Source organism: Pinus tabuliformis, chromosome 8, assembly GCF_031772625.1.
Source record: "Pinus tabuliformis cultivar Carrire ecotype Pingquan chromosome 8, CPIR1, whole genome shotgun sequence".
NCBI classification, from domain to species: Eukaryota; Viridiplantae; Streptophyta; class Pinopsida; order Pinales; family Pinaceae; genus Pinus; species Pinus tabuliformis.
The window spans coordinates 698312967-698330038 of record NC_142294.1 but is presented as its reverse complement, the minus strand read 5'-3'; the positions used below and the strand labels follow the sequence as shown (position 1 = coordinate 698330038).

The following is a 17072-nucleotide window of genomic DNA, read 5'->3' as shown; positions in this document are numbered from 1 at the left end:
CAAATTTCGACTACCTAGCTGACACGGCGAGAGATTAGGATAAAAACAAGAACATGTATAGAGAAAATAGAGTTGAATCTGAGATGATGGATGCCAGGGTGATTTGTTGGAAGATTATGAGCTCCAAAATTGTGAATATTCCTATAATGATACTTACTTGGCAAAAGTTCTTTGAGGCACAACATTACCTCAAAAACAAACCCCTTTTAATGGATAGAGATGAATGTTGTTGGGGAGATGACATAAACCACAAATTCTTGCTAGCTTTTCCAACATAAATCCCCAAGACTATAAATTGAATAGACGAGAGCCTGGAATAACAAGCCTACGACTTGCTTTTGTAGAAAAAATAACACTTCCAAGGGGAGATAAATAGAATTTTGCTGCCATGAGTGATGGCCAAAATTTCAGCCCCATTCCCTGAGTTTGCACTACAAACTAGAATGAGATCCATAAGATTGGAGGTAATCATTGAATTTTTTTATTTTATTTTATTTATTTATTATCCATATGGTTCATGGTCACAGATCAATGATTATAACATCCACGAAATAATCATACCAGACAGATCTACCTGAAACGATCACTTCCTCTCAGCTCAACCACAGAGCCTAACCCTGAGAGTGCTGAGAGAATTGAACCCATAACCTCTCAATAATAGATGTGCTTTAACGATGAGGACTTGACAAACTAGGCTAGGGTTATATATATATATATATATATATATATATATATATATTATTTACAACTTTTAATAAAGTTAAATATATTTACATAAATTATTATAAAATTAAATGTTTTGATGGTTATAGTGTTGGTTGGGAATAACAAACCCATGTTTGGCAATAAATAAGGGGTTTCCAAAAGGGAAGGCATAGAGTTAGGGTTTGTAATAGTTGCAACACAGAAACAGGGTTCAGGTGCGCACGCGATTTGATTGGGGTTATGGGGGTCTCTCAGTGAATTCATAGAGTCATACTTAACTAACTATTCTCTCAACCCCAGTCACATGGATATATTTCCCTCAGATTCAAAGTTTAGACTATCCAGGGCAGAAGTGGGATAATCATATGGGGTTTTGAATAGGGGCATGGTAACTGTTGGGGCATTAGGGATTTTTCGGTTACTTACCGAATTTTGGCAACCTTAGTTCCCATTCTTCTGAGTTACCATTGGGTTCACAACTTTACTCACTTTCTCAAGAAAACTACAACAACTTGGAATTGGCGGTGACATGTCAAGTTAATGTATTGGTTCCTCCTCTCCTATGGGGTTTAAAATTCCCTTCTTCGAGGCTATTAACTAGTGGTTTTCAATCACCTGAGTTAGATTCTTTTTAGTTTTTTTCACAAGATGGGGAGAAATCTTCTTTCTCGACTGCAAAAGGGAGTTTTTCTCTCTCGGCCACTGGTCTAGCCTCTAAGGTGGAGCTGGTGTTGGAGGGTTTCTAAACAGCTTCAAGTGGCATTTTGAGGACGTTCTCAATGAATGGGGATGAAGTTACTCTTCCTACTAGGACAATAGTAATTGAACAACAAGTTAGGGATGGTGAGGGTGGATAGCTTCACACTCACCGGTTAAAGATTGATTAGTTATGAGCTCCAAATTAAAAAATGATAGGGTCTTGTGAAGTGAAAAGTGCCCAACCGATTATATCCTCAGCTTGGGTGTTAACGTTGAGATGGAGGAGGTTGAATCTTTGGTAGAGAAGACTCTGGTCAGTCGGGCTAGAGAGGGAAAATTTAGTATTGGTACGTTGCGTGAATGGCTCCAAGCAGATATTGGCCCTATTGGAGAATGTAACTAGTTTCAATATTCATAATTGTCAATGTACTCACGTCATTATGTATATCCTATTTTACAAAAAAAATAAGAAAGAAAAATATTATTTTTAAGCATGGGTTCCATGTTTCATTTTATTGGGCATCTAGGACCTAGGACCCAGGGTTTTTCATGTCAAAAGAATAATTTTATTGAGTCAAGAGAGTCCTTGTCAGTTGTATAAAACCCTATTGGGCAAGATATAATATGTAAAATATATTAATTATGACTCTAGAAAGTCCTATGAGCCTCAAAGCACAAGTCAACCCTGCCAGTGACAAGTCGGCCTAGGAGAGGTTATTCAACCTCATGGAAAGGCTATAAATAGAAGCAGTTTTGACCTCATTTGACACATTCAACCTAAAAGCAAGAAACAAGTTTGATCTGCAGTGAAAAGAGAAGGAAATAAAGAGCGAAGATCAAGAAGTCAAGGAGAAAGATCAAGCAAAAAGAGGGAGGCTGTAAATCAAACTTAAATTTATTCACACGTGCGAGAATGTAGAGTTTCTAGGCTAATTGCAGGACCGAAAGTTGAAGGTAGAATTGCAAATTTGGTGTTGCAGGACCGAGACATTGATTGGGGCAGTTTGTGAAGAATTTGACTTCCATTGACTTGGAAAACCTTGACTTGTTGAAAGAAGGATCTCTTGGAAGTCTAACACACGCAAATAAGTTAGGGTTTTTATTGTTCTTAAGGGTCGAAATTCCAGACTTGAAGTAGAGAACCGAAATTATGAAGTGAAGCGGATTTGAAGTGGTTTGACCTTTGTTGACTTAATCAAACTTTGACTTATTTGAAAGAGATTCTTGAAGGGTTGACTTGTTGCTTGGAGGAAGACTTGGTCTAGGGTTTTGGGTCTTGATTTTCTCATTTGAAGTGGATTCTATAAGAAAAAAAAAGATTCTTTTTGGGGTTTCCTCTTGGAGGGGTTTTGCCCTGGTTTGGAGCCTACTTCTTGTGTTCATTGTCTTTATTGTTTTTTCTCTTGATAATTGTTTGATGAAAAGATATAATAAGGAAACATAAAGAAGATAACTGAAGTTCACCAGCAATTATTAAGGTTAATGAGAATTTGTTTTAATATATGCCCTACTACACTCTCTCACAACCCCTAAAGTAAATTCCTCTCCAGATATTTTTATGTTAGCTAAAGGGTGGATTCAACTCAACTTTGGTTCTCATGAGGATGCAAAGGCTATAAAAAAGCATGTTTGGTCAATTGATTCTAGCCATGTCGCATTTAAGTTTTGGTCACTTTTCGACACAAGTGGGGAAAGGTTAGATGTGTTTTCGATCTAGGTTCGGTTGGTCGGGCTCTCATTGAATATGTGGAATGAAAAGAGCATCAAGGATCCCAACAATAACATTGGGGTTTTCTTGGAAGTATATTATTCTTTTAAAGAAACAATCGATATATCAATGGCTTGGATTATGGTCATTCTTGATTTAAGAAAATACCTTTATCAAACTATTAGTATTGGTAGAGCCTATGAGCGGCTTCAGGTTCTTGGCTATGAAGGGGTGAACAAATTTATCGATCAAACATGAACTCTAGCTAAAAAACCTCCAAAAAACGTGAAAAAACAACCCAAAAATGAAAAGTGTTGATGTTGCATCAAACTTTTTTTTTAAATCAAGGTAAATTTTCAACATTTTTTAAAAATGGCTATAAAAACCAATTTTTTTTGTGCAAAAAACACCCTGAAAATGAAAAGTGTTGATGCTCAAAATACGCCTTTTTTTTTTCGGGGTAAATTTTCAATATTTTGTAATAACGACATTAAAAATAAATATCATGACTTCGAAAAACCTTAAAATTCCAATGATTTTCAGGCATGACATTAAAGATAAAATATCACGTCTCTGAAAAGCTTGAAAATTCCAACAATTTTCAACCATAGTATTAGAGAAAAAATACTTATAATTGTTTTCAACCATACATTAAAGATAAAATATCATGACTTAAAAAACCTTAAAATTTTGACAAATTTTCAACCATGGAATTAAAACTAAAGATCATGACTACAAAAAACCTTAAGTTTTCAACATAATTTTTTTTATGACTAAACAAACTTTAAAAATGAACACTTGAATGAAAAAATTATTATACCAACAATAATTTCTTTTTTAAATGCTAAAAATATAACAATTTTAAAATCTTGGCCTAAGACAACTTGACAATTGCAACAAAAAAATTAAAAATCAACCATCAAATTGACACACAATGTAGGTGAACTTGACCCATTGTAATGAAAACTTAAAGACCAACTATGAAATTGACACATTATAGGGGCATAGTCAATGCATTTAACGAAAACTTTAAAATTGAATATCAAATTGACACATAATGGGATCAAGTTGTTATTCAAGGATCGACACAAACAATGCAAAAAATAATAATAATAATAATAATAAATAAATAAATAAATATGTGTGTGTTTGTGAGAATAAATAAAAATGAAAACTACAAAAAAAAAAACAAAAATTAAAACATTGAAAGAATAAAAACAAAAAAAAACACAAATTAAAGAAATAAAAGGAGGAGAAGTAATAAATAAAAATATATATTAAAACACAAAAAAAATTATAAAACATGAAAAAATAAATCATATATATATATATAAAGACAAAAAAATAAAATCAAACATTAAAAAAATAAATAAATAAATAAAACAAAATGTAAAAAAAACAAAATGATCTTATAAAAATTAAAAAAATTAAAAACAAAAGACAAAAGAAATAATAATAATAATAAAAACAAACAAACAAACAATTTAAGAAAAAAATATAAAAATAAATAAATAATACCTTATTAATAATTAAAAACAAAAAAAACATTTCAGATTGGATGCTTTTGTGATTCATGATTTAAGCCAAGATCTTTCGAAGAAATCATATAGAAACATTAGGGTTGACGCGTTTTGAACTCCTATCGAGGTTCATCATAGGAAATGGTTTATAATACCATTTAAACCTTTTTTTTTATTAAAAAAAAAAATATGAATTCAAGCTTTTGTAATCCATACTTGAATTATTGAGAAAACTTTCGGCAATAATCACATAGGAGGTGTTTTTTTACGTGTTTCGAACCATCAAGTGTGGTTCATCACCATGACAACATGGATAGTCGATCTTACCATACGATTAAATAGAGAGAGTGTTGTAGAGAACAATTAGTTTTTAACAATTAAAATATAGCAACTAATTTTAAAAAATACTATTTCTTAATAAAAATATTTCAAATGTTAAATATGACCATAAAAGTAAAACAAATTTTATTTATTTATTTATTTAACAATATAATATCAAATTAAGTTAACAACCAAAAATATCAAGTCAACAAATAAAAATAAAACCAAATAAACTATTATCATTAGGTAAAAAAATAAAAATAAATAAATAAATCAAACATTAATAAAAGTAAATTAATGCTGAAAAATTAAAATGACATTGACCGTTCAAAAATCAAAGGATTCATGAGCACGCAACCAACATCAAACATGCGAGGACCTGATTCTCAGCTCTAGCAGAACATGTGGAAAATACTAAACATCACATGTGCATTAAGAGACCCGAGTCATTGCTAGGATCGGTCATTTCCATCAACGCAAGTTTAGGGAAGCCATATAAATTGAACGGAGGCCCAATAATCTAAACAGAGATGATGGATGGAAAATTCGTAGTGGCTTGGTCGTGGCCCTTTCTTCTTAATAATTTATTAATTGTATTCACTCTATTTTTTTTGTTTATATATATATATATATATATATATGAATTACCACTGATTCGTCTATTTTATTTGTCTTATTTTATAAGTACATTTTCATTTTTCATTTTTAATTTACTTTTATAGTTGTTTGAGTTATTTATTTTTATCTTTTTACCTAATGATAATAGTTCATCTGGTTTTATTTTTATTTGTTTACTTGATATATATATTTTTAAGCTTCACGGGACCACATTTTCATCATGTCCAATATATCCCAATGGGGGCGGGGGAATTAAACCAGTGACTTCACATCAAGGAGTGCCTTAACAGAGCACCCGATCAACGTCTATCTAAGACCTTGTGGAATGTCGACTCGATAGTTTTGTTAGTTGACTTAATTTGATATTATATTGTTAAATAAATAAATAAATAATGTTTTACTCTAATATTCAAAGTTATTGTTTGAACTATTTTTATTAATAAATAATATTTATAAAAACTAGTTGTTATATTTTAACTGTGAAAATTTAATTGTTCTCTACAGTGCTCTTTCTATTTAATCGTATTCTAAGATCTGATTTTCCATCTTGTCATGACGATGAATCACACTTGATGGTTCTAAACGAGTCGACAAAACATCTCCTATGTGATTATTGCCGAAAGTTTTCTCAATAAAAAAATAATATATATACATATATACTTGTTTTTAAAATTAAATTAAAAATAAAAAGTTGAGGCTCTTCGAGCCATGGGCGGGGCAAGGTTGATTCCAAGAATCAACCTTGCTTGCCCAGGGCCCGTGCATGGGGGCTTGGGCGGGGGGGGGCTCATGCAACTCCCCCTCGCTTAGGCCCGAGGCTCCCTAGGCGTGGGTTCTTGGGCCTGGGCGGGGGGAGGGGGTACTCATGCAACTCCCGCCCTCTTAGGCACGAGGCTCCTTTGGCCTTGGGTGGGCAAAACCAATTCCCAAAATCGTCTTTGCCCTACCCAGGGCCTGAGGGGCCTCAGTTTTTTAATATAATTTTTTTTTGTTAATTGTTTAATTTTTTTTCATTAATTTGTTTGCTTGGGGTAGCTCAATTGGCAATGGTCGTGGAAATGAAGTCTCATTGAACCAAAAGTTTTGGGTTCAGCTCTTGTGCTATGCCCCCGGTCTGGGTGAGAAGTTGGACATGATGAACATGTAGTCCTACCAGTGTTACAAAAAAATGTTTTTTCTTCAATTTATTTCTTTAATGTTTTTTGCTTTATTTTTTCTAAAAAGAATTGTTTTAATGCTTTTTGTTTTTTCAATGTTTTTATTATTTTTTATGTTTTTTATTTTCAATTTTTTTTTTAATTAATTGTATTTTTCATTTTTAAATTTTTTATGTTTTAAATTTTTATTTTTAAGGATTTTGTTTTGTTGTTTTTTTTTTTTTGTTATTTTTGCTTAAAATTTTATAATCATATTTTTTTGAGGAAAAAAGAAAAAAAACAACTTCAAATGTCATAATTTTTGGATATAAAATTCATTAAAAAAAATCATAAAACTTGCTATTTTTTTCAACTTTTTGTATTCATTTTTTTCATAATTTTTTTTATTTAACATTTCGTTTTTAGTGAAAAAGTCTTGAAATACATATATTTTTTCAATTATATCTATATGCAAAATGTGTATTTTTTGTCTTTAAAATTATTATTTTTTTAGTGACAATTATTTTATATGTTTTGAAGTATTAATTAATGATATATAAATATATAGAAAATCTTAACCTCAAAATATTAATATTATTATTTTTTTAAACTTTATAAAAAAAATTAAATTTTTCATTATAAAAAACATTGCAAAGAAAAACAGAAAACACATGTTAGGAAAACCCTTAAAAAACAAACACCTTAGGACGAAAAACAAGAAGAGGAATAAAACAACTTGAAAAAATGTTAAATAATCAACATTTAAAAAAAGTGTGCATACTTCGGACATGAGAAAATTTAAAGTGTCAGAAAGTGTAAAAATAAACCCTCTAAAAAAAGGGGTTGATGGTGCATCAAACACTTTTCAAAATCAACATGAAAATCTCAAAAATTTAAAAAAAATGTTCATACTTGATACATAAGAAAATTTAAAGTGTCAAAAATATGCTCCAAAAAAATGTGTATTTTGAATCAACACTTTTTAAAATCGGATGATTTTTTGCTACCTCAAAAAACGGTACTCAGTACAGTTCTTGTTTCATCGGTAACTTTGTTGGTGTCATTTAGGTGCAAATATTGCCATAAATATGGGCACACTGTCCGCTGTTGTTCTCTCCCTTTCAAAAAGGTTTGATGCGGGTAGGAGCAAAGAAGAAAATGAAGGTGGTTCAAGGATCAGATTTGGGGACTTGCTTGAAGGAAGGGTTATCAGACCCTAGGTCAAAGGATATTAATGTGGAGACACCACCTACTTTTGGCCTTACCAGTATCAGGGTCATCGCCTCAAGAACTGTTTCAGGATGTTGAGCTTTCTTCTCAGGCTCCTGATGGAATGTTTTCTCTAATTGTGCATCCTCTGAGTTCTCTTTGTCTCCCTCTTGATGTCTCTTCCCTTGCTATTTCTTTTTCAACTCTGGGGTTTGATTGGAATCATGAGTGTTATAGGTCATTTTTTTGCATTCAAACAATTGGCCTGAACCTGAATCTATCATCATAAATTTACACTTTGCATCAATCCCATACAAAGCCAAAAAAAATTCCCTTTCCAAAAGTTACAAGAATATTGGGTTGCATTGGCTAAAAAAACCTGATTTTGTGGATCATCGCACTTGTATTTAAGACAACCTGCACTAACGTAGTTTGCACACATGCAAACTTCGTTGGTCTGCGCTGGTTGCTTTAAGAAAAAGTGCAATGAACACCTAGAAATGAGGAGAAATAAAAATTAATTTCGAAGTTTCTCTCTCTAAAAGCTTCGAGAGTGGTTTTAACTATTTACTGTTGGATCAGATCTTGAACTCCTACTATTGAGGTCTTATCTCTTATCTCTTAGAACTTACCTCCCTCTAATGTGGATCTAAGCCCTAGAATGGTCAATCTAAAGCCACCTCATTTACCCTATAAATCCAACACCTGCCGTAGAGTATGGGTTGGCTTTTGGAGACTTTGATTATGCCCTTATGTTTCTCATTTGTGTCTAGAGGTCCGTAATCCATCCATGTGCTTTATGTGTGATTAGAGGCTTACCATTGTGGCAGTGAAAGGATAAGATAATTGGGAGAGTTTCACAAAGTAAATGCCTACAAGGGTTGTAATATTTTCCTGCCATTATTAATACAAAAGTGCATTGTTTCTTCTATACATTATGTTCTGTTTTTACATATGTAGAACATGAATCCTTGACTTATCGTGTAGAGTTGTTTGTATATGTTATTTTGTATATTTTGGTTCTCTTGCTTGTTTTGGATGATTTGCATGTTCCACTTTTAGAAATTGGAGTTGGAGCTGGAGCTAATGAGCAGGGAGAAGGAGGAAGCTTGCATTGGATTCCAAGTAGGTTTTCTTTCCATATTTCAAACATCTCTAAGGAAAAACATTGCAATGTTTTCTTGGTTGTTTCTAGGCTAAGCCACTAGTTCTAGTGAGATTACTTTTTTCCACTAAAGAAATATATCCACGAAACAACTTGGCGAGTCCATTGAGGAATGATATGTTCTTTAGTGGTTTTCTTTTCCTAGACTTTTAAAACCTCTAAAATCGAATTTGTTTGACTTGTTCAGACTATCATTGGATTTAGGAAAGCTTAATTTCAAGCTTGATTAGTGTATGTTTTTTGTGTTTTGAGAAAATCTGCGCCATCACACTTTTTCTTCTGAGACAAAGCGACCCAAAGCATTTGTTCGAATCAGTTAGTGCAACTCAACACATTGGTGCCTATACTGTACTTGCAATGATCCCTAAAAAATGCAAAAAATGCATCTTGCTCTGAATTCTGTTTTGTTTACAGTGTCTTCCTCAGTCTCTGGTCTGTCCAAGGTCTCTGTAAAGCCAACAGCTTGTGTCAAATTGAGTGTCATTGATTTTTTATAAGAGATTGCTTCTTTTGTCTCTTTTTGTCAATCATGTTTTATCATTTGACTTGGTTATTGATTTGTTAAGAGGTTGTTCATATTATAGTTGTAATATGTTTGAATTCTTTCTGATTCAATAATATTGTCATACTTTCATTTTTCTTTATATTGAAAATTGAAAGAAATAGAAAAGAGTTTCATTTTCTCATGCATTAGGGCTTTGAACTTTTGAATTGGAATAGTAAATTTGAAGATATTGTTTGGAAGTTGTTGTTTTCTACATCATTGTTTGAAACTCCTTCCCTCCTTTAGTTTGATATTCATTGAATTAAAATAGTTCTTTCTCATGCTAGTTGCATCATAGGAGTTCAAGTGAATTCGTTTTGATCGTTGAAATCGAAACCACAGTCAAGGTAAACATTAAAATTTATCAATGAACCTAAGGAGAATTTGAAACATTAAAGACAAATTTAGTGGTCTAGGCTAGAAGACGTGTTCTGGTGTCTCTAACTGTAGGAGTTGTCATTACTTGTCAGCGTTACATCCGGGGATGGTTGGTTTTCCATGTATATCAGAGTATATCATAATGTTCTTCCACATACCTTTGGGTACATTGGATAATGTTCCATGTACAACGACTATATCAGAATTCCCCCATCATACGGTTATGCATTAGACAACACTACTTTGAACTGGCTTCCACGAACCTTCAGGTATATTTTGGAATTTCCCATTAGGATGCAAATCAGCCCAAGGTAACTGAGTCGACCACCTCGTCAACTATGATACAACAAACACAACATTCGGGGAGATTGTGTGCACATACTTAGCGATATATTGCAATTCACAGTGACCTTGTAATCCCTTCATACCTAGTGACCCTTTTCATTGTTATTATTTCATTGATCGAATTCTCACTTTTTATTCTTTAGCATACCTTAGGTTGAGTATGATGGCAACAGTTCCTGAGTCTACTAGTCAAGGAAACCCTTATGAAGGGAATCCTGGTTCTTTTCCTTTTTTGGAAATATTAGTGCTCCTTATATGGCTACGTTGTCCCTTCCTGTATTCATGATAGGTTTACCGGTTTGGTTTTTTTCAACTTCCTTGGTTTTGAATGTCCAAACTACTCCATAACCAAGTCCTCCACCTGAACAACACAAACCTTAAGATGACCCTTTTCCTTCTTCACCCATCGTCTCTTCACCCCTTTATTCTTCCCCGCCTAGTGAAAGTCTCGATGCTAGTAACCAGGAAGCTAAGGAGAAGAAGACAAGGAAGAAGAAGAAGAGGAAAAATAAGCAAGGGGGCAACCAAGAAACCATTATTATGAATGTATCTAGTGCTTTTGAGCCTCGTAAAATTAAATTCTCTCGCAAGCTTTGTAAGGTTTACAAACTTCTTAGAGATTGTCCTAGTACTACCCAAGTATTAGAAGTGTGGTCCATAGGCTCACATCAAACTTTGTCATCAGCCTCTGGAGATCATGCTGGTGACAAACCATCAACTAGTGATAATAAGGTTCCAAGAAAAAAGGGTAAAGTTAGGTTTCCTTGTAGGTTATGTGAAGGGAGTCATCAAACTCACCTTTGCCCTCATTTGGATGAAGCCTCCAAATTGTTGGAAAACCTTACTGTTTCTCAGCAGTAACTTCCAACTAGTTACCATAAGCTTTCCCCCAATCCTCCATTAGTTGATGAAGTGATTGACCCAAATCCATCTCTAGTCAATACTATTCTCCTTGGACGTGAATCCCATGAGTCCCTTTCCAACCAACCATTGGTTGAGAATTTGGTTGACTTGATTCCATCTTTCGTAGACCATACTCTCCCCATTGAAAGTGAAGTGAATACCACTCAGGTTCTTCTTGTTACTTCAGATCCCACTAAACAAGGGGGAATTTCTCTCATTCTCATAGAACCCCCTCCAAGTAATCAAGTCATTGCCTTTGATTGGAATCAATTGGCAGAACCTCATATCCCTTCTTACATGCCTTTCCAAATCATGGTTAATTCTTGTTATAAGAACAGATATTACACTCATATAGACGAAGGCGCTTCTGTTTGCATTTTATCCTTGACTGCTTGGAAAGCTTTAGGTTCTCTTCAACTTGTGTTCATTACGCAAAATCTATTAGATTTTAATAGAAGAAACAACGAACCTTTAGGGATCCTTCCTTAACTATCTATTACCTTATAAGGAAAAACTATTTGTATTGATGTTATGGTAGTCCAAAGCCCCTTGGATTTAAATTTACTCCTAGGGAAAAACTATATTTATGCCATGAACGTTGTTGTGTCCACACTCTTTTGAGTGATGTATTTCCCGCATGATGGAAAAATTGTGGCTATTGACCAAATTTCATTTGTTGGCCCGGATTTGACTGCCAACCATCCAACTTCCCTAAATGTTCCTAATATGCAAGTGATATCCCCCTCGCCACAAGTTAATTATGTGACAACCTATTCCATGCCTACACCTACTGACAAAGAATATCCTTGTGTAGAGTTTTCTTCCGGAATCATCGCATCCATAGTTGTTAGAATCGACGTTTCGAGCCATCCATTGTGGCTCATCATTAGGATAGATCTATAAGTGTGTAGGACAGATCTCGTGGGAATTGAATAAATAGAGGAATGAGCAATGTGGAAAGGGAATGTTGTTAGGCAACCATGTCATTATTTATAATGATAATTTTTAAATAATTTTAATAATTTTAATGTTAATGTTAATATTAACTTTACCATTAATTTCTAAGAATTTTTCTAAAATAATAAAAAAATTATTATATTAAATATAATTAAAAATAAGAATTTTCTAAATTAAAATTTAACATTAATTAACTAAATTAAGATTAATTAAAATAATTTTCACTTTAATATTAATCAAAATTTAAATTAATATTAATATTAACTTTACCAATAAGTAAATTAATAAAATTCTAAAATAAAAATTAAATAATAGCAATTATAATTATAAAAGAAATGGATAAATCAGTTAAAATAATTGAAGATAATTTGAATTAATAATAAATATCAAGATTATCGAATACCAAATTCACCATGCGATAAAAAAATTTCGTGGAGATATGCGCGAATGCAACTGAGAAATAGGAGCGGGAGCCTGGAGTAGCCATCACGAGGGGAACCAGTTAGCAGGAGCCTAGGGCAGCCTCCGTCTAGCAGGAGGAAGCCAAGGATGTGCGCAAAGAGACACACCCAACCTTGAGACTGTGCGAAGCGCCAGAGCCATGGCCCCAGGAGGGGGTCGCGAAAAGGAAACTCCCTTGCCACTAGAGCTAACAGCTTTCCGGGATCTGGTTGCAACTTGCAACAAAAGGCCAGCATCCGAAAACCAACAGAAGTTCATGAAAAAAATGGCAACTATCCCCACAGTTGCTTTGCCTACTGAAGAGCCTTGCAAAGCTACTTTAAACCTAGCAGAAAGAGGACTTATCGGTCAGTTCACAGGCTTATGGCTCTCGCCAAAAGTGGTAGAAGCTTGGGTTCAAAGGAACTAGCGTCCCCTGGTCAAAGAAGGAATAAAAATCCATTTCGTTAGCAAAGGCTTCTTTGTATTTGTATTTGAAACAGTAGAAGACAGAAACCTAATATTCAGAAATGACCCGTATTTCATGGGGCCTCAGGGACTGTATCTGAATAAATGGACTCCAGACTTCGACCCGACCCAGGATGTGCCCTCGACTATTCTGGTCTAGGTGAGATTGCCCCACCTTCCTCTTCACTACTGGAACCCTAAATCCTTGGAAACCATAGGTAACAAGCTAGGCAAATAAATTAACCGACTAGAAAGAAGAGACCAGTATTCCTGTGCTAGAATTTGTGTAGAAGTAGACTTGGAGGAAGGTCTCCCTGAAGCCATTAAACTCATGGTGGTTGATTGGTCACACATACAAGTGCTAGATTATGAGCAACTACCATTTAAATGCAGACACTACCATGGCTACAAGCACTTTGCCAAGCATTGTAAAAAGAAATCAGAGGATGTAGTTGAGAAAGAGAAGGGAGACCAATGGACTCAGGTCCAGAAATCAGGACCAACCAAGTAGAGCAACAGGAATAAAGGGAAAGTCACCTCCACTAGGAGGGTTGATCCTCCAGAACCCCAAGCAGAAGGAAGTTCAGTCCCTCCAATAGCAGACATATCAACCAACCCCTTTGATATTCTCAACACACCAGAAGAACACCAAGATCCAGCAAATAAAGAGATTGAACAGCAGGAAAACAACATGGAAGAAAGAAAAAGGCAAGAGGAACCAGTCCAAACCCCAAAAGGTGCCTCTAGTTCCCCTTCCTATGTAGATATGACAAGAAAGAAGACCCCTGAGACATTGGGATCCTCGGAAGATGAAACATCTAAGAGGCCCTTGAAAAGAGTGGGGAGGAAATCTCATCGAGAGGCCAGAGAAGAAGAAGTAGAGAGACTAAAAATGCAAGGTAGTCAGGCCACTATAGAGATGTCTATCGACAGAAATACTAGAACCAGGCCTCCCAAGGGAGGAGCTACCCCAACCCCTACCAGTAAATAATGCGATTAGTCTCTTGGAACTGCAGAGGATTGGGGAACCCATCAAAAGCTGAAGCAGTCAAGAGCCTATTAAAGTCAGAACTTCCCGAGATCCTCATGCTCCAAGAGACTAAAATAGAAGGAGAAGCCCTTCTGGAACTCAGCAAAGCAAAATGGAAAACAAAAGTTGGAAAAGCGGTAAGTGCTAGAGGTACATGCGGCGGGTTAGCCACTCTCTGGGAGGCTGAAAAATTCCAACTTGAAAGCTCCTTTCAGACGCAACACTGGATTTACACTGAACTCCGACACCTACCAAGTAAGATAAACATTGCTCTCTTTAATCTCTATGTTCCTGTACTCTATGTAGAAAAGGAACAATGTTGGCAAACCCTGACTGATTTTTTGGAAGCTTACTCCCTCAATAATATAATTATTGCTGGAGACTACAATCTAATCCTAGACCCAAAGGAAAAAAGAGGAGGAACCAGTAGCAGGGACCACTTCCTCCCCTTAGTGGAAAACCTGATTCAACAATGGGATTTAATGGACTTCAAGCCAAAAAAAGGGCTATACACCTGGACAAATAACAAAATAGGGGAGGAGCATATCTTAGCCAGGCTGGACAGATTCCTCCTTCAGAGTTCCTTCCTCTCCGAGAAGATGATCATTTCCACAAAAATTCTGCCAAAGTGGAACTTAGACCATAAACCCATCCTCCTACTGATGGAAGAAGAAGAAAACCTGGGACCAATCCCCTTCCGGTTCAGCCCACTATGGGCAAATAGGGAAGGGTTTTTGGATACAGTGAATAAGGCTTGGTCCATTCAAGTTCAAGGATCACCCAGCTATGTTTGGGAGCAAAAGATAAAATCCACCAAAACTTCCCTGAAGCATTGGATAAAAAAACCCACAGTCTCTCCCACTACCCAAAGAAAACAAAGCACAAAGCAACTGTTGGATCTCCAAATGGGTCTGGAGACTCAAGACATAACTAGAGCAAAGATTCACAGGGAGAAAGAACACCAAATCAACACCCTCTGGACATTTAGAGAAGAGGAAGAATATTTGAGGCTCAAGTCATGCAATCTCTGGCTTGTGTCTGGAGACAAGAATACAACCTTCTTCCACAAGCAAATTCGTACCCACCTCTCTAGAAACCACATTGCTGAAATCACCTCGCCAGATGGGACTATACTTAAAGGCACAACACTGATTAAAGAGGTGACAACCTCTCACTTTCAGCTGTTGTTCAAAGAAGAAGGCATGGAGGATAATGAGGAAGCACATGACTTCCTCAAGCACATTCCAAGGATGGTTAACGAGGAGGACAATGCATCTCTCCTGAAGCCATTCACTGAAGAAGAAATCAGCAATGTCATATGGAATATGGAACCAGACAAAGTCCCTGGACTAGATGGATTCTCAATACACTTCTATAAACTCTGCTGGGACATCATCAAGGTTGATTTGTACCGAATGATCAAAGGATTCCTTCGAAAAGCCAAAGTGGGAGGAAGCACAAACTCCACCTTCCTAGCCCTAATTCCCAAAGAAGCCAACCTGGAGACTTTCGACAGATTTAGACCAATCTCGCTTTGCAACGCGTCCTACAAAATTCTCACCAAGCTCCTTGCTAATAGAATAAAACCTCTGCTAGACAAACTCATCTCTTCCAATCAAGGAGGGTTTGTCAAAGGAAGGCATATCTTGGACATAGTGATACTTGTGTAGGAAATCATCCATTCCAGCCACCAGCGCAAAGAGCAAGGTATGCTCATCAAATTGGACATGGCGAATGCATTCGACAGAGTAAGACACTCCTTCCTTCTCCAAGTTCTTTTTGCATTTGGTTTCAGCCCTGAATTTGTTAATTTGATTAAAGCATGCATTGGAGAACCTTGGATAGCCCCTCTAGTAAATGGTAGACCTGCAAACTACTTCAAAGCTTCAAGGGGAATCAGGCAAGGATGCCCTCTGTCCCCCTTCCTGTACATTCTGATGGTAGACTCTCTAAGCCAAAAACTCTCTGATGAGAAGCTCAACGGGTGCCCTAATCAACCATGCCTTGTTTGCAGACGACTCTATCCTTTTGGGAGGAGCCTCTATTAAAATAGCAAGAGCCTTCAGCGGAGTAATCCAAAGCTTCTGCAGAGTCTCCAGAGCTATGGTCAATAACAAAAAAAGTGTAGTGTATGGTTGGGCAGCAGATCAGTAATCTATTCTCAGGATTGCCCAAGCCCTAGGCTTCATCGGATATGTTTCTTGGGAAAAATTCAAGTATCTTGGCCTGCCTTTAACCTTGGGCACTACTAAGGCCCCTCACTGGATGGAAATTATCAGCAAAATCAAGGCAAAAATGACTGCTTGGGGAGGTCAGTGGCTTACCACAGCTGGGAAGCTCACTCTGGTCAAGTCAGTCCTCTCTTCCCTTCCTATCTACCAAGCCTCTTTCCTTTTAGCTCCAAAAATGATCACCGATCAGTTAGCAAAGCTGATCCGAAATTTCCTATGGCAAGGAGGAAAGGGGAACCAAAAAAAATTCCATATAGTAAGTTGGGACATAGTGAAAAGGCCAATACCTAAAGGTGGACTTCAGGTAAGAGATCCTATGTTGGCCAATCTGGCAATGGGAGGGAAGATCCTTTGGAAAATCTTCTCAAACCAAAAACACCCTGTAAGTCAAGTTCTAATTAAAAAATATCTGCACAGGCTCTCAATAAAGAATATGGATGAAGGAGTTTCTCACAAAGGAACCACGTTGTGGAAGTTGTGCACCCAAGGCTAGAAATTCTTCAAAGAACAGCTCTACAGAATTCCAGGAAATGGGAAAAGAATCAGACTGTGGGAGGACAAGATCATGGGTCTCCATCCCCTAAAGCTTGCTCCAGATATTGCAGACTTGTGTAACTGGCTCATCCAAAAAGGTATCCACAAACTTGCTGACATTTGCACATGGGATTCAGAAGGGAACTGGAGTAACTGGGAC

The 17072-nt window shown here is 35.8% G+C and overlaps 1 pseudogene; it reads right to left on the bottom strand.

Annotated features, from left to right (window-relative positions):
* Positions 1 to 12811, bottom strand: part of LOC149237532 (uncharacterized) — a 129768-nt pseudogene extending 116957 nt beyond the window's left edge.
* Positions 12812 to 17072: the final 4261 nt, after the last annotated feature.